We start from the raw sequence: 21,738 nt of genomic DNA, 5'->3' as shown, positions 1-21,738 counted from the left end.
ACAAATTTGAAATACTATTTTTTACTTTTCTTCCTGACTGTATTCCCAACTATCATTTGCCTCATCACTTTGCCTCTCTGTGTGTAAAGCCATAGTCTGTGAATCTTTCTAGTTTTTTTTTTTTTGTAGACCTTGTTTGTGTCTGCCTTCACAACTTCCACTGGCAAGAAATTCCATAGCCAGTCTGCAAAGAAGTGATTATTTGTTAGGCTGCTTAAAAAAAGCTGGTAGGTTCAGTTTGTCCCCCTTGTTATAGCAGATGGTGAGTAACAGATCTGCAGGCATCACTCTTCTTTGAAGAAACAGAAATCTGATACTCTGGTATAAATCATTTAGCTTGACACTGTGTCAGGGAACAGAAGTGGAAGAAATAAGAAAAGTGGATTTTGAGGGAGATTCTAGATTAATTAGTGTAAAGCAGGCACAGTTTAAATTCAGTCAGATAGGGATTTATGAGTGATAGCAAGAAATTATTCATAGAATGGTCAAGAGCAAATTATGTCAAACCAATTTAATTTTCTTCTACAATGTGGTTACAAGACTTGTAGGTGAGAGAGAAGCAGAAGATGACGTGTGTCTCAAAGCTTTAAGCAAATCTCATGTGAATGAAGAGGCAGAAATATGGTTTGATGAAACTTTTACTGAGTGAGAGTAAAATGGGTGGAGAACCAAAGCTATAACCAGAACGAGGGGCAAGAGGCAGGCACTGATTACCAAGAAGCTGCCTTTGAACCATCACAAAGAAGAAGAACTTTGCTTTGTGGGTGGCCTTGCACTGAAATGGGCTGCCCAGAGAGGTTGTGGAGTCTCCCTCATGGTGCTACTTAAGAACCACCTGGACACAATCCTGTGCAATGTGCCCTGGGCTGACCATGTTTGAAAAGGGAGATTGGACTGGATGATCCACTGTGGTCCCTTCCAACCTGGCCCAGCTAGGCTTCTGGGAAATATGTGGAGAATCCTTGAGGCTGCAGAGGGTAGTGATTGTGTTGATGGCCAGGCCCATGGACACTGGTTTCAACTAAAACCAGTTTTCCATGGATGCCCTGCCACCTGCTTCCCACTGACTGCCTACTTCCAGGATCCAGTGTCAATGGCCAGACTGAAATATGCATCAGAGAGAGCTTTTGCCCTCTGAGACACATTGCACCCTGCATAAACTGTCCATTCAGTACAAACTGAGGAACAAAAGTTCCTGCTCCTTTCTCTTTGGGTTTGCATTACAGCGCTTTAACTGGATTGTGCTGCAGGTAACATGGTGTATCCTCAACCCTATTCTGGTTCAGTTTGGGTTTTTTGGTGTGTTTTTTTTTTTTTTTTTTAATTGAGGGAGGAGAAGGTGTGCTCTTAATTTAAAATTTTTTAAAGTTTAGACTCATTATTTTTGGTGAGGAAGATTGATGGTGCAGTTGTGTTTGTCAACTCTCAAATTAGCAGTCTCACAGATCTTTTTCCTTTTGAAGGCCTGTTAATATAAAGGCAAGAGGAAAACAGAAAAAAACCCACCCAAACCCTACAGAGTGGTATATTAGTCAGGCAAAGTCACAGAGAAGATTCAAACAACTTGGTGTGTTTGATTGGAGAAATAAGATATGTAGATTAAAGAAGATCCAGAAGCTTTTGATCCCTTTTATATGTTTTTGCTTGGGGGTTGAGAATTTGGGCATAAGATCATTCCAGTGTACTTCTGTCTCTGTTTTAAGCAGAAATTAATTTCTGCAGTAGGAACAATCAGGAGAACATGCCATCTGACATTTAGCATCAATATGGAGGCACAAGGGATGTATAAATATGCCAGATAAATGTATGTTAGATTTTTTCATCTGCTCTTCCACTTGAAACAGTGCCAGAAGTTGCTTGCAAGGGCAGTCTGATGCTGGGGGCAAATCAAGAAACTCATATTTTTGTCTATGGCCATTTGATAGTAAACTGAAGTTTGAATGAGAGGTGTCTCCTTTTTAAACCAAGAATGAAAAATCTCTCTGTGTCCTAGGTGGAAAAAGAGAAATCAAGTTACCCAGAAATGTCATATGAAATTCCTCAGGGCCTTAATGAATTTTCTGTGACACAGGTGCTTTCCTGTATTGGATGGTAATTTGATAATATTTGCACAATACATGCATCACACTTCATTACATTTTTTCAGCAAATACAATAAATTTTATCAATGCTATGTTTTAAACTGTTCATATCTTTAATAACTAACTTAATTTTTGGCTAGCAACTTGCAGATGTAAAAAAAAAAAAGTAAAAACTTTTTGTAAAAAAGTTGTTCTAAAAACAACTTGCAAGGGTTGAAAAGAATGAGGAGAAAATATCAATAGCACTCTTGAAAGAGGGAAATAATACTTTGGCTCTTTCTTGTGTACCCTCACAAGGAATTACCTCAAAATCTCTGAGAATGGAAGAGGTACTTTTGAATTCTGTGTCTGAACTGGGTGAGGAGAGGTCTTTAGGGAGAGGACTTGAACATATGTTATTTTAAATATATAAGAATAACCTGTTTTAGTTTAGAGAGGTGTTGAGTTCTCTGATTGTGATCCCCTTTTAAGCAGATCTGTAATGTGCTAACCCAGCCCTGTCCCCAGAACTTTTCCGTTTGGTATATTGTAGGTTATCCTGAAGAAACATTCTTTGAATATTGCTGTGGTTTTAGCAGAAAGCAGCTGACTTTTCCTTGCTTCTCTTTTGCACAGCAGTGGCATAAATCTGAGCATACCTAGCTTTTCAGATTAACTAACAGCATCTTGGCAAAATCTGTTAAGACATTAACTTGTTTTGGTATTAGTGCCATTATCTATTAATCTGCCTGAGCTCAAAGAAAGTGAGCTGCACAATCTTGAAGATTTATATATTAGGTTCCCTAGGTTGTTCCAATGAAAATTATCATAAATCACAGCCCTTGAGTATTTTCTTAACAATTGTTTAGCCACTGCACGCTAATGAACTCTCCTCATTTATTTACCCAAAATACCTTACCAAGGGAAAAAGGAAGTGGCAGAGACAAAGCATCATGTTTTCAGGCCATCCTTAGAGATTTTCCAAAGTGCCAGCAGCTGCAGGTGTTCTTTGCATTAAATTGCATGCAGTTTATCCAAGTGGGACATCGTTCTCTATCAATTGAAGAGAGCAAATAAGCCCCAGCCTAGGAATCTCACCTCTGAGCTAACAATAATTCTTTCTCAGAAGCCCACTAAAGATTCCAGGTATTTTCCATGATTTGTGCACCTTTTTTGGAAACCCACACTTTCAGTCCAGAGAGTTTTTTAAAAAAACACATCTCTGGTGCTAAAGGCATGTCTCCCTGAAAACCCTCCCTCGCCCCCAGCTGATGTAGCAGGTGGGCATGCTGAGTGCCCACCCTCCCAGGCATTCCAAGAATTCCCCTGAGCAGCTTTTGTGCTCCTTTGGCACCTGCCAGCTGCCCCTGTCATAGGGGGTGCACCCCAGCAGTTGTTCCACAGGGATGGGGCAGGTTCCTGCTGCCATTGCCACTCCTGCTGTGCAGCTGTGGCTTTGCTATTTCTGCTGAAGTTCTGCCAAAATTTGCAAAGTTTTGCAAAATTTGGAACTTGCTTGCGTAAAACTTTGGGGTAATGCCACCTAAACTGTAAGCAACACAGTGGGTTATAAGAAAACAAGAGTGAGCTGTAATGGATATTTACAGAAGGAGAAGTGAGGTATATGATTTTGATGTCCCCTAATAGTGTCCATCATTTAAGAGTTTGCATTTTCCTGAAGTTACTGGTTTGTGTTTTCCCTCCAGTTTTCTGTTTACGTGGTGTTTGGTTTGCTGATCATCCATCAAAATAACCCCACAACTCCCATATGAAGGCCCACATGTGAAATTACGTTTTCTGAAGTGGGTGAAAATATTCCCCTGTTGTGAAATGGCAGACTACACTTGCCTGCTGACACTGGTATTGAAGAAATAAAGAGAAACAGGCCAGTAAGAATTATAGGTAAGATAATAGGTTTTTCACAGTGCATTACTAAAAGAGATTAGATTGGTAGCTACACAGAACATTAATTCTGTAGCTATACTCTGAGCAGTGTACAAAGTTTAAATTGATTTATCCTGAGAGTATCAAAGAACAGTCCCTTCATAGATTTTTTTTTTCCTTCCTTACTTACTAAATAATGCACCTCATAGCACTCATTTGTTGATTTATTGTTCTACTTCTTTCCACTGCATAGGGCATAGTGTTATTGAGACTTCAGTAGGTTAGCACCTGTCTGCCCTCCTTGGTTTCCATTGGGTCCTGGTAGTGGGAATCCTTTCGAAATGTTCTAAACCATGACTGCAGTTTGGGCTGAATATGAGAAATGGATGAAGTCAGTGCCATTTGCAGAATAATATATTGTCTTTGAAGATACATACACTTGAGTTCAGTATCTCCAGAATGTTTGTTGTGCTAACAAGGCATGTCCTTGCTTTTTAATTCTCCTGCTTCAGCTCCCAACTCCTGAGTACAGCTGCTCAGCAGGAGAGCAGCTTGCTCTCTGACAGTGTCATGTGCTGTTCTGTCTGCCATACAAACTCCTGATCAGCAGGAGTTGTGTTGAAGTTCGAACCTTGTGCTTCAGCTCTTGGAGTCTTTTCCCACTTTTCCTCTGCTGCCTCTCACTGATCTCTGCAAGCCTTCTCCCCTGTGACTCCTCAAACAGCAGGTGCACCACATTCTCACAATACTGCACACCTGCTCTTGAAGGATTTCTGAGCTCTGCCTCTTACAGCTTGATGCAATGCAATTGATCCAGCAGCTCTAATCCACTTCTGTACAGAATCTTTCCTTATCTCCTTATTAGGATGCCCCAGAGCTGGCCTGGATGGAGCTCAGAGATAGAAATATAATTTTGCTGCTGGAGAATAGTTACTTTAGAAACTTCTAAAGCCTCTGGTTTTTGTATAAATTCAAAGTTTGCATTTCTTGTGTGTCTGGTGAAAAATAGATCAGGAAATTAAGATCTTGCTTAGAAGAACATGGTATAACTTTCCATTCCTTCATGTTCTTCTAGAAGAAAGTGTCCGCTCTGAGAGTGGAGGCAGTGTTCAGGTTGTGATCCAGCACTGTGAGTAGCTGACATGAGGTGCCTGTAACTTTCCTTGATTGTCTAAAGCAAGATGTTCAGCTCTGTGGCCTGGGCTGCCATTTGTTTATGACTGCTCTGTGTGTTACCATAAAACCATTGCTTGACCCTTGTACTTAGCATTGCAGCACTGAGGCAGCCAGGATATTTTGGCTTGAAACTTATATTTTAATTTTTAAAGAACATTGATTGTCAGGATTTCAGAGGTGTCAGTGGGTGAAATAATGATCTCAGTGCTGAAGGATTCTGCCCAGGCAGGGAGAGCTGAGGTGAGGGAGACTCAGCAGGAGAGCTCTTCCTGTGCTGGGAGAAAAGCACCCATGGCCCCACTGTGTGGGACTGCCTGCAGGGGTAGTGACTTAACTCTGTGCAGCCTGATGTTTAATTGAATAATGGAATGTGCTGCTATGTTTGTGTATTTATATACTTTCAAAAAAATATAGAACAATATATAAATATATGTATTTGCATACTCTTAATAGTTGCATATCTGTATATACCTTTCCACGGTGGTAATGGATTACTTTGACAAAGATATTCCCTAAGCAGAGGTGGGCTCCATTTGACTTTGGATGGGGACAGAGGGTTAGGGAGGTCCATATGATCACAAATATTTTCTTCTTACTATTAGGTAAATGGGTGTTCCTTGTCAGTCTAGTGAGAATATCTAGAGTGATGTCAAAGACAGGGTCTTCACTGTTTTTTGTCCTCTGTCCTGCAGGTGGGAAACAAAGCTCCTTATGAAAACATTTTGTAGGAGCAAAATTAAAAAAAGTTTAGAAAGACATTAAATAACTTAGTAAAGAGCTCTGAAACAAGCAAAAGCATTAGTAATAAATATATCTAGGTTTCTTGACAGTGCTTATTTAATGATTTTCAGTATTTGATAAAAATGAATGTTGATTAAATAATTAATAGCATTTATTAAACACATACTCAGGTTAATTAGATTGCATTATTTAAGTTAGGAATTAGATATTAAAAATTCAAGTCTTCTGCCAATAGCTGGCATCACAAAGCATCACAGGGAAAGGGCCAGTCCCCCTATCTAAGCAACTCTTTTGTTTTGAACACATCTTCAGTCCTAACATGTGCAGCATGAGGCATGGCTTGGAGAACAAAAATGTTCCATCTTCTCTGCAAGTCATGTACAAATTGCAGTTGATGCTACCATGGAGTGGAATTACGTGATAAATAAGACCATACAATCTGAATAATAATAAAAAGCTTGATTTTCCCTATCCACACAGAAATGCTGTTTAATTAGTAGAAAAGGCAAAAGGATAATAATTGGACATTTTTGCTGCTAATGAATAAATCTTGCAAAGGAGCACTATAATGAAGCATAACCATATAAATAAATTAGACTATGTAATAGTCATTTAGGGCATTTCCCAACAGTTTACAGGTACTGTTCCCTAAAATGGCCCTTTCTCTTTCCTGTAGACCCCTAGCTCAGCTCTTGGCTGTGTCTGTACTCAGATGTCTGGTAGCATGATAGGACAAGTGCCAGCTGCTTCTTCTGCAGTGTCTGGTGTGAATCTGTCCTCACAGGGAGAGAAACCAGTTCTGTTTTATGCAGTGGCACAAAAAACCCATGAGGACTTTTCCCTCTACCCCAGGGCTTTCCTTGATGGATGGTGTGGGGACCAGGCATAATGCAACATCAGTGCAATGCTTAAAAGACAGCACTTCCCAAGTGAAGCTCCTGTTCCACTGGTGACAGACAGAATTCCCACTTGGAGCCTCCCCTGCTGTTCCCACAGTCTCCCCCTAATTCTTGTCCTTCCTATGATTTTAGGTGAAGAAAAGTATTTTCTACAGGATGCCCATTCCCTGATGTGTCAGGACTAAAGGTAGGGCTACACTCTTACGCAGAGCGTGGTGTCCCTTTGGAATCTGTGTCTGGGAAACAGCTGAAACTACAGGAACTTGTGAGCTGCAGCCATTCAGAGAAAGGTTTAGAGGAAGCAGAAAGGAAATTGTTTGGGCTATGGTAAAGGAGAGTAGAACATACTTCAACCACAAGAAGTTTCTCCCAGAGCCCTTTCCAAGCTTTCTGTACTTAGAAGATTAAAAAATAAATAATCTCTCTTTCCTCCTGCAAGTTTGACAGCTTTGGGGACTGGGGATTGGGTTTGAACTGATACAGATGTGTGTATCTGGCATATCACTTCTTCTATTTCCTTTGTTCTTAATGTTTGACACCTTCAAAGCCACACCCTTGAGGCAGATCAAATTTTGATGCTTTGTTTTGCAGTATTTAAATGTTGCATATTATTATTCAATACTGGCACCACAAAGTATATGAAAGTCTTTTTGCAAAATTTGTTTAAATGCACATATGTAGGGAAAATATATACAATAGAACATGCAAGTCCTGACACTCATGCAGATGGTCTAATGCAGCTCCCAAGGCCATCTAGATGATTTTTTTAAATTAAATTAGACCCATGGCATACAACTCAATGTCAAAAATGGAACCTATGCATGCTTACTTTAAGTGAAAATTTTTATATATGCCAGCATTTTAAGTGTCCCTCCCTTAACCTGGACAACCTGTGGATATTCATATAGAGAAAAAGGACAGATTTGGCTGTGCTATTGCTGCAAGCAGTTGACACTGCTCATTCTGTAGTCCTGCTGAATACACTGCCTCAGCACCTTTAACGAAGCAATTACTCCTATCAAAATGATTTTATCATCCTCTCTCAGCACAAGCATGTCCCCTCTCACTCACGCAAATCTGGAATCTCATGGCGTGGAAGAGCTTTACATCATATAAACTGCAAAGTTTATATGATGTAAAGATCATATGGTGTGTGAGTGGATCTGGCATTTCATAGCCAGTGCCAACATGCTTTCTTTTGGGATCCCATTTTCGTCGAAACAGACTTCAGTAGAGAACAGGAACAGTGTTTTTAGGTGTGCAGGAGTCATGGCCATGGCAGAGACATTGAGACCATTCTAAATAAAACAAATAAATAAAACAAATCCACAGCACACCAGGGTCATACAGACCTTTGTCCAGCACAGACCCTTCTCAATCTGAGCCAGGGAGGTTGGTGGGATTTTGCCTTCCCACTTTGCTCTTTTTGAAGTTTCTGCCTCTCTGTCTCTGCTACATTTTCTTTTTGCCATTATTAACCAGGAACTTTCTTAGGGCTAGGTTAATAAGGGGGTTGTTTTCCTGACCAAGGTTTTTATTTATTCATAGGTTTTTTGATTGGTTTTTATTATATTGCACACACTTGAGGACAGCAAACCTTGATTAGTTCAAATTGTTTTGAAAATTTAATTACCTTCAAGTATTTTTGACTGAGTCCCTCTAAACAAAACAAGGGTGTTTCATTACCTTTTGACTAGACTGCAAAACCCCTTAAATAGCTGAGAATTTGCTCAATGTTACTTTTCTTTCTTTCATGTTTTCAAACCTGTATTCTTCCAAGTTGTGAGGGGTTTTTTTTCCTTTTTTTTTCCTTTTTTTTGGTTTTGCTTGTGGTAGTATTTTTGTTTGCTTTGGTTTTTAATTATTTGTCATAAACCTGTTCTACTTTCTTAAATAGGCTGCTGAAAGTCATTTACACATATTTCCCTGTGATAGTTCCATAATCATAATCTTACACTTGATTTATGTCACCTAGGTTTGATTAAAAAAAAATAATGTAATATGGTTTGTTTTTCATATCCTGACTGAATCAGTGTGTCTTGGGAATAAGCCTCCCCTGTGACTGTGAAATACATTTTTATCAGACATACTTTTTATCAGTGTTGTTGCTTCTGCAGTTATTGAATTAAAAGCATCCTGAAACTGAATCTAAAAGAGATGGGATGCAGCTAAACAAAGCCGTGTAAAAATCTTGAATATTTGTAATCTGCTGGTTATCTGTTTCAGCAGAGCTCATAAATCAGCTCTAAACCAGTTTTTTGTCAAAGATAGGCTTGCCTCAATGAAGCTTAGAGATAAGTTTTTTCTTGGTTTCTACTTGCCTTGTACATACGGAGTACTGTTGGACTTAGAGACATTGCCCTGTGGAGAAAATCAGCTGCTTGTCATTCATTCCAACTCTGGCTGCTTCATTCTCCCTGATATATATATATATATTAAGCAGATACTTATACATGTGTCTGTAATAACAGAAGAATTCCACTTTGAATTAATTGTGAAGATGTTTAATATTTATTTTCTTCTATGTTCTTCATATGCTGATTAGAATGTCAAAATTTATATGTCATCTATTTCATATAGAACAGAATTCTGATATCAGGTACAACTCAGGAAAGAAAATTCTGAACCTGATCTCTCCTGGGTGGAGTGAATCCTAGAGTCAAGAGAAACACTATTAATCCCTCATCCTTTATTTCTTCTGTCATCTGTGGTTTTGGGTTTGTTTGTGGTTTTGTTGGGGACTTTTTATGGGAGGGAGGTAAAGGATGGGATGGTGGAAAAAGATTCTCTGACTTCTAATGCATGAAATTCTAGTAGGTTATTCTGTTCCTTGAGCCTCATGAAGTTCCATGTATATATGTTAATCCTATTTGCAGAATGCTTCTGCTGTGTATTTCTTTAACAATAGTGTGAATAAGTCATAATTTAACTTCATCATAAACTACAACATAGAGTTCACAATGTTTCTACAAATAATGGAAGCTAGATTTTCAATAATGCTGATGATAATACATCTTATGATTGGGGATCATCAAATATCTGTTAGCTATTAAGGCTTAGGCAGCATTAATTAACAGATCCTATGAATCTCAGCTGGAAGCATGATGCAGTCAGTAAAAGGTGTTCAGTGGGAGAGAGGGAGGCATGGAGGGAAAGCACAGGACACCTGGTTCCTAACCACTTTGCTCGCTTCACTCTCCTAGAAATGACTGCCTTTGGTTAAAAAGTAATCGCTTATCAGAGAAAGTTAAAAAAAAAGAAAAGCAAAAACCTAGGGTGATCACTGACCAGTGGTGATACTGCCCACTCTTGTAAATACAGTGTGGGTAAAGGGAAGGTGCTGCTATCTCCCATGTTCTGCCCCACAAAAATCCTCCCCCTGGAGCAGGGGGGAGGAGCAGGGAGGAACTCTAAGAGATTGTGCTCATTCAGATTTGAGGCATTTCCTTTTGATTCTGCCTCTGTGCACATGGATTGAAGCTGGCACTTCCAGCCACTGCACCACTGTCTATTATTCACACTCAAATATCAGGGAGCTCAACTGGATCAGGAGTCCTGTGGATTTAGCAAAGTACAAACACAACATGTGCTGCAGTCCGTGAAACAAAGCAGCTGCATTGAGCTGAACAAAATGGGCAAAAAGCAGAGACAGAGAAAAGACCTGGAGCCTTTGGTGTGATGTCTAGCAATAACTGCACTGAGGAATGAAAGGAGAGAATGAGGGAATTGAAAGGAAAGAAGAAAGTACAGCAGAGGAATGGGGAAAGCAGTGAGAAGAAACTGGGAACTGAGTATAGGGAACTGAGAACATAGGGGAAAAATTTCAGACCTCCAAATTTATTATTATTGCTTAGTAGTCTGGAAAGAAAAAATAAATGTGTTCTTTGGTTTTAGTGACTCAGAATTTGAAAGGGACACTTGACCCAAACTTTACCCATCTGTAAACACAGCACCTTTATTTTGAAGATATTTCTTGCATTGGGTACATTGAAGTTAAATTGTATTCTTGTGCTCACTTTCAGAAACATTCCCATTCTGTGTCTTGTTTTTGCCACTGTTACTTCACAGCTTGGATGCCCTTTTTCAGGGATTTTTGTGTAAGTGTTTTGCACTATCCAGTACTTCCAGCATTTCCTCCCACTCCTTTCTGGAGGCCATTCTCCCCTTTTGAAAACTTTCTACAGCTTCCAAAACTATCTCCTTTCACCTAGATAATTAAAGGAGTTACCGTTTTGTGTTTGCTAGTGAATGCAGCACAGCTGAGTCCACACAGAATTTTAACAGAAATCTTAGATGTCTCTTCTGTTTGTCATCACATGAAGGTTCTTTGTGTCATTCATATGAATACTTATACATAAATGTCCATAAATTTGCATCTCTGTCTCAGTGTATGAAAATGATGAGTTTTAGTCTCTGTGTTGAGACTCAAATGATAGAAGAAATTTAATTTTTTTGCTAACACTTCTTTTGAAAAAACACTCTGAAATGTTTGCAGATTCTCTAGATCCTTGCTAAGGAACTTTTGATTTATAATTTCAAATAGAATTCAGAAATGAAAGAGTGCCCCTCCATAGACAGACCTTAGTGAGGCACATTGCCTTTTACATCCTCAAGTTACTTGTCTCTTCCTTGGTCTGTCTCTGCTGTTTTATTCCCTTTTATGTTGGTGGCCAGTATGGAAAATACTGAGACTCATTACTACTTTTTAAGGAGGAAGGATATAAAAAGAAAAAAGTTCACTAGCTGGCTTGCAGTTGAGACCCGACTACTACAGAGTTCTGAGACATCTATAAAGAATTATTTTGGTTACTTCATTTGTTTCAAATTTTTTGCATTTTCATTAGGCGTTGTCAAGCCTTGAATGGGTTTTAGGCAACTGAAAAGTATGATTGCAAAGCAAAAAAACCTATACAAATAAATCAACATTTTGACATTGTAAAATGTACATTCTTTACTTTAGGAAGTCTGCAGCAGATTATTTATTTTAATACTCTGGCTTCTGTAGACTTAAGACAGAATTCCAGACATCACATTAAAGCTGCCTCATCATTTTCTTGTAATTGATTTTAATTTTCCATGGCTATTCTAAGGAGAAAAAATATTTTGTTCTTCAAAAATTTTGAACAGAATAGTTGAAATTTATTAGGAAGAAGAAAAAAAAAAGAATTGTCCTTTTATATACTTTATGTTCCAAAGAAGATGTATTCCCTTGGTAGCATTAAAAAAAACTTTTAACTGCTTAAACCACTGTATCTTTCTTTTGCCATCAGAAGTACAACCTGGTTATTTTAGGATGTAAGAAATATTTTTTGAGGGAACAGTTTCTAGTTTCTGAAAAGAACATTTATTTTTCAGTGAAAAATCTAAATTAAAAAAGCCCTCAAACCCTCTTTCATGCTGCTCCCACAACATAGTTTAGATCCATGACTGAAGCAATCTCAGTGCCAAATTCTTCTTTCTCTTTGATGTTTTTCCTAGAGATTTTTAATATTTTATTCTGCATTTCTTTTTTTTCTACTCTCCCTATCCCACAAAAACAATTGTACAGAATAAAATTTCAAAGCCGTTTTTCTGGAAGTTGATACTGTTACCAGCTGATGGTTAGCCTCAGATCCCATCTGAATGCTTATAAAACACCCTTGAACATTTGTTGACATTGTCATTGAAGAGAGGGAACCTCTTGGTATCCCTTTTCTTGTCTTTCCACTTTAGAAATTGTCGTATGAAAATGTTGCATATGGATGTGATAAAACCTACAGAGGGGTAATCACCCCTCCCTTTTAAAGCAGTTTCACAGAGCAATTGCATCTTTCAAATCCTTATGCCTTGCTGCATAAAAGGAATGAATGCAAATAGTAATAGTTCCCATGAGAAGATCCCTTTTTCACTCACTGCCTTCCTCAGAAAAGCCAGGTTTCCACAGTCCCCAGTGCCACAAGAAACTTTGGATCAAGTACTTGCATGAAAGGACCCAGATTTCCAATTTATAGGTGTGATGACCAAGGATTAAGCAATCAGGAAGCTGAATACAGCAGCAAATTACCTTTCCAATTCTATTGTCTTTAAATTTGTTTTGAAAAGATTAACTGAAGTCATAAAATTAATCTTCTTGAAATGTTTTCATTTTTCTGTCTATGAGAGAGCTAACATCAATTGAGAGAAATATTATTTTTTAATAGTGTCCATCCTGGGATAAATTGAATTCAGGAACCAAGTAGGAAAATTTTCTGGGCTGCCTTTAACCTAAGCCAGTGATGTAGAGCTGAAAGATTTTGACTACTGCTACCTTCTAACTTAAGTCTTCTAAAACCAGGTATTCTTTTCCTAGTAATTTCTTGTCCACAGGGGAAAAAAAAACAAGTCCAAAAAGAGAATGACCAGGCTACCTGTAAGTTTAATATTTTGGGCAGTTGTCCACAGCTCTGTTAGTGTTTGCAGAATTCATTCATGTGTGTGAAAATATCTTACTTGTAAGTAGTCAGAAGAAATTAGACCACTGTTGTTTTGGGGTTGTTTTTAACGAAAAATGGGATTAGAGGGGGTTTTTTTGTGTGTAAACTCATGATGGTGATAAGCAACCATTATCACTATTGGATTTTTTTTTAATGACAGGTATTCAGCATGAATAGAAAATGAAGTTACACTGACCAAGAGGAACATGTAGGTGCTTCTAATCCAAGCATAAACTGATCAGAAGCTGTATCAGCTGTGCTCTTGATTCAGCAAGGAGTAATTAGTAGCTTCCTGAAATTTTGAGCTTCATTTGAAACACTGGTCATTAGGTATCATTGGAGACAGCAAACTACCCCAGGTGGCCTCAGCCAGCTCCACTAGGGAAGCACACAGGGGTTTTGTGCTTTGCCCAGTTCACATTATTCAAGGCTAATTGGCTATTCTGCCTCTTAAAGCTATTTTCAAGCTTGCTGTTTCACTGGACACTGCACAGATTTTGGATTTTCTGATTTAAATGTCAGCGACAGATTAAAAATGCTGGGGTTTTAATATTAGTTTCAGACTGTGCTTTAGCTCCTGCATACTGTCCCAATTATTGGTCCCCCTCTGAGACATTCTCCCTTTCTCATAAGCTATTATGAGAAATAAGATATTATGAGCCATCCAGTGAGATGAATATATTTGGTACTGCCAGAGAGGGCCAGGTGGGAGGGCTGCACATGCTCAGCTGGAGCAGAGAGCTGCCCAAGGAGGGCTGCTCGAGGCTTCTGTCACAAGGGAATGATGAGCAAAAAAGTGGAGTTGAAGCTGAGACAGTTTTCATCTAACTGGACATCTGAGTGACTTCTACTTTTCTCTGCCCAGAATGGCTGCAAAGCCAGGCAAAATGAACCTTGAAGCTAAGTACAAACCAAGATTTCTCATTTTACAATTATTTCTTCTGGGGACTGATTTCTCCAAGGACCTGCTGAAATGCAAAAGGCGGTTCACTCTGATTTATTCCATCTCCCTTGCTTTCTTGTTCTCCTGATTCTGCTGCTATGAGCAAGAAGTAGCAAACCTCTGTTCTCCTTGCCAGAAGTGGTTTTGTTTAACAGCAAGAGTAGCTGCTAGCTGGTGCCTAGAAAGCACCACGCTAGGTGCTCGGGAGCAGAATCTCCTGATGCAAAGTGGAATGGAGTTTGCTCTCTCTCATGTGGGAGATGTATTGGATGGCCACGTTGCCATGAGTCTTTTCTCACTTACAGTACAAATGCTCCTTGTTCTTGAAGCTTGTGTGAAAATCCAGGTGGGAAGTCTCTGCAGATAATCAGGATGTGTTCTGGTGGAAGTAAGAGCAAGCAGTAGCTTTGTCTTGTCTTATTTATCTAGAGTTGAGTAAATCTGCTACCCAGAATCATAGGTTATGAGTGACAGAATAAGAAAGCATCTTTGCTCACAGAAACTAATGTAATATTGGCAGGGTTGTCTGGCTGACAAATCTTGCCGAGTGAAGGGAGCAGCCTCAGCCAAAACAGTTCCTGCAGGGAGGATTGTCCCTCTGCAGTGAGTTTAACAGAATCAACACATTGTAACCCTTGAGGGCACATCCAGAGGACTGTTCTTCCTCACCTGTCCTTCCTCAGTAAAGCAGAATATCACTTAGTAGCATTACTAATGAAAATACTGATTTCTATTTGGTGCCATTTTTTTAGTATATAAGGATGTAAAAAAAAAAAAAAAAAAAAAAAGGATCTTATGCAAATTTCTGCCAATATGATCTGGACCAAGCGGTGGTAATAAGGTTTGCCCCAACTTAGGTGGCCAGGAATACATAATTAAGTTTCTTTAGATCTAACGTTCTTGAGCTGTGAACATAATTACAGAATCAATTACATAGACTCAATTAACCTCTTCATCTCAAGCTATATGTCAGATTGTATTTTATCCAAGAGATGTTGTGAGAAGGTAGAATGTAACCAAAGTCCTGGAAATGACATCTGCAGAGAGCTGGAGAGGCCTGAAGAGCTGCTGTACATTGATGTCTCTGACAAAGTGTGCTCAGGCAGGGAACTTGTCAACCAGAAGTAAAATCTAAATGCTTAGAGATGGAAATAGTGAATGAGCTGCTTGAATGAGTAGGAGAGCATCCTGAGAGCTGAACATTGCTCTCTAGAAGGAAAAATCATGATCATTTAAGGGAACCCAGCAAGAAAGGTAACTATACATCTCAAAATCAAATTAAATCAGAGGATGTTAAAAGATGGACAACAATAGAGACTGAGGATAGAGGAGGTTTTTTTTTTTCCCTTTTTAATGCTGCAATCCTTATGAAGCATACTGGAGGAAGGAAACAAGGTTTGAACCTCGGTGACATTGATCTGAGGAACCTTACAGCTTAGAAGGAGTTATAACATCAGAAATTAAGATTGAAAATAAATAAAATATGAGAAGAGAGATAGTATCTTTATTCTACAGTAAACTGTGCTCTCTCTGCATTAATAAGTCCAGAATCTGATTATTTTCAGAAGCCAAAACCTGGATGAATAATGGGCTTCCAGAAAAGATTGGGGATATATTATGCCTATATTTGCATCAGGACAAAACACAAGGCAAGATGTTATTTATTTCTCTCAGCTTTATGAAGTACAGCAGAAGTTACATTATTAAGAGCTGTTTTCTCAGTTCAATATCAGATCTGAGCATTATATTAATTTATGTGATAAAGTAATTCCTGTAGAACAGTATCTGATCTTCAACTTGGAGTTTATGAAACATCCTCCAGTACAGCTCTCTTTTTTCACACCAGCAGACTTGGAATGAATAAAATTAGAACTCTAATTAAAATTTTGTAAAGGTTGCACAATTCTGTTAACAAGATCATTTGTTGAGTATTTTTCCCACATCGAATGCAGTGTTCTCCAACTTTTTTTCCCCCCTATTTTTCCTCAGGGAAAGTACAGCAATCTATCAGGGACAAACAGCTTGTGTTTAAAGAATACTGAAATGTTTATCGGTCATTTTACAAAGGGTAAAATCAATATTTATTCCAGTCACAATTAATATTCTGCAAACACAGGGCACATCATGTCCTTCTGAATCCAAGTAGACTTTCTTTGTGCTGATACAGTTTTATAAACTGTTAGCTTAGCTGGCTAATTATAAAAGTAACAAATCAAGCTATGGATATGAACCGGTTTCCTGGTAAAACAAGCTTAGATATTAGCTAGGAGAGAGACAGCAACAACAGTGAATATATTCAGCAATAATTACCCAGCTAAGTAAAGAAACTGTCTTTCTACAGTCAAAAACCCCAAACAAACAAAACCCAACACCTTCAGTGAAAGAATCTCTAAGAGTCAATGATTGGATTTCAGGAAGAATAGGAATTTTTTTTTATAAAAGGAAACATTTCGCAAAAAAAATGGCACCTTTGATAATAGAATGTTTTTTCATTTGTGTTTCACTGACCTCAGAAGATCAAATTCTATTCATAAAGCAGTTTACAGAACACATTTGGACCCCATCACTAATATTAAATTAATCACAAAATGAAATTATTTAGCCACAAAACAGTTTTGTCTTTGGTGAGGCAGATTGTGATTCTGATCTCATTTACAATGGTTTTACATCAGTGTAATTTGATTTCACTGAAGTTTATGCTGTATAAAAGAGGAGAGAACATGGCTCATATTTTCTGAGTGGTCATAAATTGCACACAATTGCAAAAAGAGGAATTTCTACTCCGGGAAGAAATCTATGCAAATGTATTTTGCTAAAAAATTTGGCAGCCTTTTTGGAGTGTGCTATTTATATTTTTTAAATAAGCTTAGCTCCAGTCAGAAAAGATGCTATATTTCCAGTGCAAACGACCACAACTCAGTCAGGAGATTGTTTTGCTAAGAATGCTTAGGAGAAAATGGAAAAAAAATAATCTAGAGAATTTCTGAAAGAGGAACATTTTAATTAGATAATGCTACTTTGAAGTATTTGTATTTGTTCAGTCCAGAACTACTGAGCTGTTTAACAACAGTCAGGATTGAAAAGCAAGATGGAAGAGGATTCCCAGGCTGTTGCAGATCATCTTAGTGTTTGTGACCAGTTAAAACTATGTTATTTGCACAAGACAGAAAAGAGTGGTTATGATGTCTGTGTTGCATTTGCCCTCGACCACATTTTATCTTGCTCTAGCCATGTTTTAGCCAATTTTTGGTTCCAGGAGGTTTTCTTCTATTTGACTTTTTAAGCAGAAGACATAAAGTACTTCTGAGAAATCTGTGTTGTGGCTCTCCTAGAAAAGCCTCCCAGCCACAGAACACGAGTGTCTGCTTGGCTCCCTTGCAGTGAGGGCTGGAAGCTGCAGTGTGCTGCAAAGACATCCAAAAGAGCCTTGTCTCCTCCCTTCTCTCTTGGAGAACAGGAATTTCCTCTTGAGGCCTTGTTAGCTAAGAAATGTGCTTCTGTACACACCTCTTTGAATGGTGCAGCAGGGTGCCAGAGGTACCCTCTGACCTGTTGTGCCTATGTGTGTGCTACATTCAATGGGTTAAATTTTAGGGGAGAAAAAAGAAAATATTTTGAGCAGAAGGAAAGAAATGCCATCTACTCTGGAAATTGCTTTCCTGTGTTTGGGAATAAGAGCTGCTAAATGTGACTGTAGGTTGGCTGTGGTTTTTAGTTTGGGAACACTGCATAGGAAATTGGTACCTCCCATGCAGCTCCACACCCCCTGTCAACTGCAGAGCTCAGTGCCTGTCCCTCCAGCCACAAGAGGTGACACCAAAGAAAAGGCTTTCAGATCACTGCAGTTACATGCACCTAACCCTGATCACCTCTTTTCAGTGTCTCCAGTTGATTGCATTAGGAAACGCTGCTTTTCACTCCCTTACCTGCCCAAACACACCTTCATCCCAGCACCTGAAGCATCAGCTGGACAGGATTGGCACACAGTTGTCCCCTTTCCCTGCCAGCACCTTATTCACCACTGGGAATTTCTCTCCATGAGTAAGCCTTAAATTCTCTCCTGCTTCTGACCTGAAACCTCCCATGAGCAGATTCATGTCCCTGACAGGGCACAGAGGATAAATCCACCAGCATGTCCAACGTGCTCAGCTGCAGCTGTAGAGGGTGTAAAGCATTTTGGGTTGGTTCTTAGTCTGAGTGTACTTCTAAAGAATTGTGACACGGTGTAGCTCCTGCTGTTGTCTGGCACACACAAATGGTTCTGGGATCAATGGATTGCTTATTCACACAGCAAATATTTCTTGAAACGGCAATTTCATTACAAATGTAGTGTCAGACAACAATCGAAAACATGTGGTTTGATGTAAGTTTTCTATGAAAATTTGAATCAATCTAGACTTTAAAAACTGCCTATTCAGTGAAAACAATCAGCTGTGACTCCGATCAACACTGGACATTGCAGAGGAGGGTTTCCTTTTGCACCAAGCAAGCAGAAAGTAAAAAAAAAACCAAAACCACAGATGATTGTTGTGATGAAATGTGAAAAGGATCCATCAGTTTATAAGTCACCTTCTTTTTTGATAAACTAGAACAACATTTTTTTTGGGGAAAAAAAGACCCTACAAAGGGATTTAGGGCTCCTGGCAACATTTCAATGTGTTCAATAACTTAATTTTTAAGTAATCAGTTATAGTTTCTGTGAGTTTGTGCTTCCCTGTAATTTTCATTATATTATTTACATTTTTTAGGAAGTGGATGTAATGCTTAAAAATTCTAAGAATATTTAAAGAGAAATTAAGAGGGTATTCTTTTGTTTCACCTGTATTTAAAAAATAAGTATCCTCAGTGAAGTTCAACTTATACCATAAGATTCTACTGTAAATAAAGGTAATAAAGTGAGAGATTTTTTTAAAAAAGAAAGTTCAAGAAAATTTTTCTGAAGAGAAAATAATTTCTAACAGCTCTTCAGCCAGAAGAATAGCCTACAAAATCTTAGTGTGGAAAGGAGGTTGGGAAATATCAGGAACCAAATTGTACCAGAGCCTGTTGTGTGCTACAAAACAAGCCCTGGCTTGTGGGTTTGTGCCTTACAAATGCAAGGGTTTGTAGACAAAAAACAAAAGGGGAAGGGGGTGAACTGATGAGAGCCCTCACTAGTTCTGAAGAGAGCTACAAGAAAGATGGAGAGGGGCTTTTTTCAGGGATCTGGAGTGACAGAACAAGGGGGAATGACTTCACACTGAAGAGAGTTGTTTTAGATTAGGTGTTGGAAAGAATTTCTTTACTTTGGGGTGCTGACGCTCTGGACCAGATTGCCCAGAGAAGCTGTGGCTGCCCTATCCCTGAAGTGTCCAAAGCCAGGTTGGATGGGGCTCTGAGAAACCTGGGATAGTGCAAGGTGCCCCCGCCCATGGGGTTGGAGGGCTGGAACTGGGTGGTTTTTTACATCCCTTCCAACTCAAGCCATTCTATGATTGTGCTCCTCTGTTGTTGCTCTGCCTCAGGAGTATGGAAACCTGACCCTGTTTCTTGGTCGCATGTTCCCAGTAATGTGGTGATCAATGGGAAGGAGAGAGTCAGGAATAGGCACAGAAAAACTTGAAGCAAACAATGTGTCATAAAAAACAGTGACGAGAAACTGAGAAATAAAATACTTTGGCAGTGAGATACCTCAAGAGCAGGTGGTGGACATAAAAGATGGTGGCCTACAAATATTTGCTGGTTAAATTGAAGGGTAAATACTCTCATTGTACTGCATAAATATTTCTGGGAAAGGGCAAACAACTCCATGGAGTGACAAATATTCCAATTTATAAAGTAACATTTACCTTACAGATATCATAGGGTAAATATTTTTTGTGTGTAGATATTCCATGGAAAGATATTGCTCTATGTTCTGTGTAGAACAGTAGCTAGGACGAAATTCATTAAATAAAAGCCAACTCTTTGTCAGGTAGAATAGCAGTATGACATTGCAGAAATCTCATTGTAAACCCCACCATATTATGGGGAATTTTGTACAGTCCTCTCAAGGATATGTCAGCTGACCTGAATACTGTTTTGATAGAAAACCTAAACAAAAAGTCCTAGCAACGCATAGTAATTAGACATAATAATAGCAGTTACATAATAACATTATTTAGCTTTTATTAAATCTATTATGCATAAATGTAATTTATAAAAATCTATTATGTATAACTATATGTGAATCTATAAATATATGTATAATTTTATATAAAATGTTCTATGTACAAATGAAATTATTATTAAATGTACCAGCAACAAAATAACAATTATGTAAGTAATAACACATAATAATGATAGAAATAAATTTGCACTGTTAATTAACAAACAACCCCTGTATTTTCTGAAACAAATTTGTCTGCTGGCAAAATTCAACCGGCAACTTAATTTAAGAGATCCTAATTTTCCTCCGAGAGATTGCCCTCCCCACCCTGCTCCTGCCTGAATTAGATGCATAACTTTTACCTCTTGCCAAAGCATTCTTAATTCTGTATCTACTACCCACTAATACTGTTAATCCCCATCATTAATTTCGATATCCCCCAAAAACACATCCCCAACTGGAAGCAGGTGCTGTTCTTCATCACTTAATGGCTGAGGTGGGATAGAACTTGGGCGACCTCTTGCCCAAGACCCTTGCCCTGGTTATCATTAACCAGAGTGGTGGCTCTGGCCTGTGTCCACCTAAATTTTGAACGTATCCAAGAAAGGAGACAACCTTACAGACTTTCTTTAAGTCAGGTAAAGCACTACTAAAGTCTCTAAGTTATATTAATAATGGAAATGCATTACTGTGCCCCAACCAGTTTATCAATCTGGTAATTCCACAATTGTGCCTCACTTGGACTCTGAGGCTAGCTCCAGTTTAATCTCAAACAATGAGATTTCAGAATTAAGTTACAAGGTGGGACATTACATTTTAGCAGTTTTATTGTCTGAAAACTAATTTTCTGGGATGCCCGGATCAGATAATGAAGTGGAGTGTCTGGTGTAGTTTGTATTGTCAGGATGTGCTTGCTTTGCACACTGTGCTGTCAGAAATGAAAATCCACCGAGCACAAAACTTTCACTGGAGTGACTGAAGAATGTGACACATCTTCTTTACTACAAGCTTCTTCCAGCTCTCATCACTCTTTCTACTTGTCCTTCTTTCAGCATCACTCCAGCACATGGCCTTGTGTTATTTAAAAATGCACATGGTATTTTTCCATATAAAAAAGTCTTACTGGAGCTTTAGAAAGGAAAATAATATATAGTTTATAGTAATAATAATCAGTTTCTATCTCCTTTTCTCCTTAGCTAGATGGAGGACAAGGTTTACCATATTCTAACAAGCCTCTTTCTTGGTTTTCTCTTTTAGGTAAATTACAGGAAAGGAGATACATGCTGTTTAATCTGTACTGCTTATTTTGCTTTCTAGACTACCTCTCTATTTCTAGCTAGTTCTTTCAGTTTACCCAGAGGCAAAACTTTCAGATTCTTTCCTGAGATTCTAATGTTTCAGCATCTCTCATATTCACAAAAGCGTTCCTGCCTTAAGAAGTATGGCTAATGCTAAT

This window comes from Passer domesticus, chromosome 5 (genome assembly GCF_036417665.1).
Source record: "Passer domesticus isolate bPasDom1 chromosome 5, bPasDom1.hap1, whole genome shotgun sequence".
Lineage (NCBI taxonomy): Eukaryota > Metazoa > Chordata > Aves > Passeriformes > Passeridae > Passer > Passer domesticus.
This window is presented reverse-complemented; position numbering follows the sequence as displayed.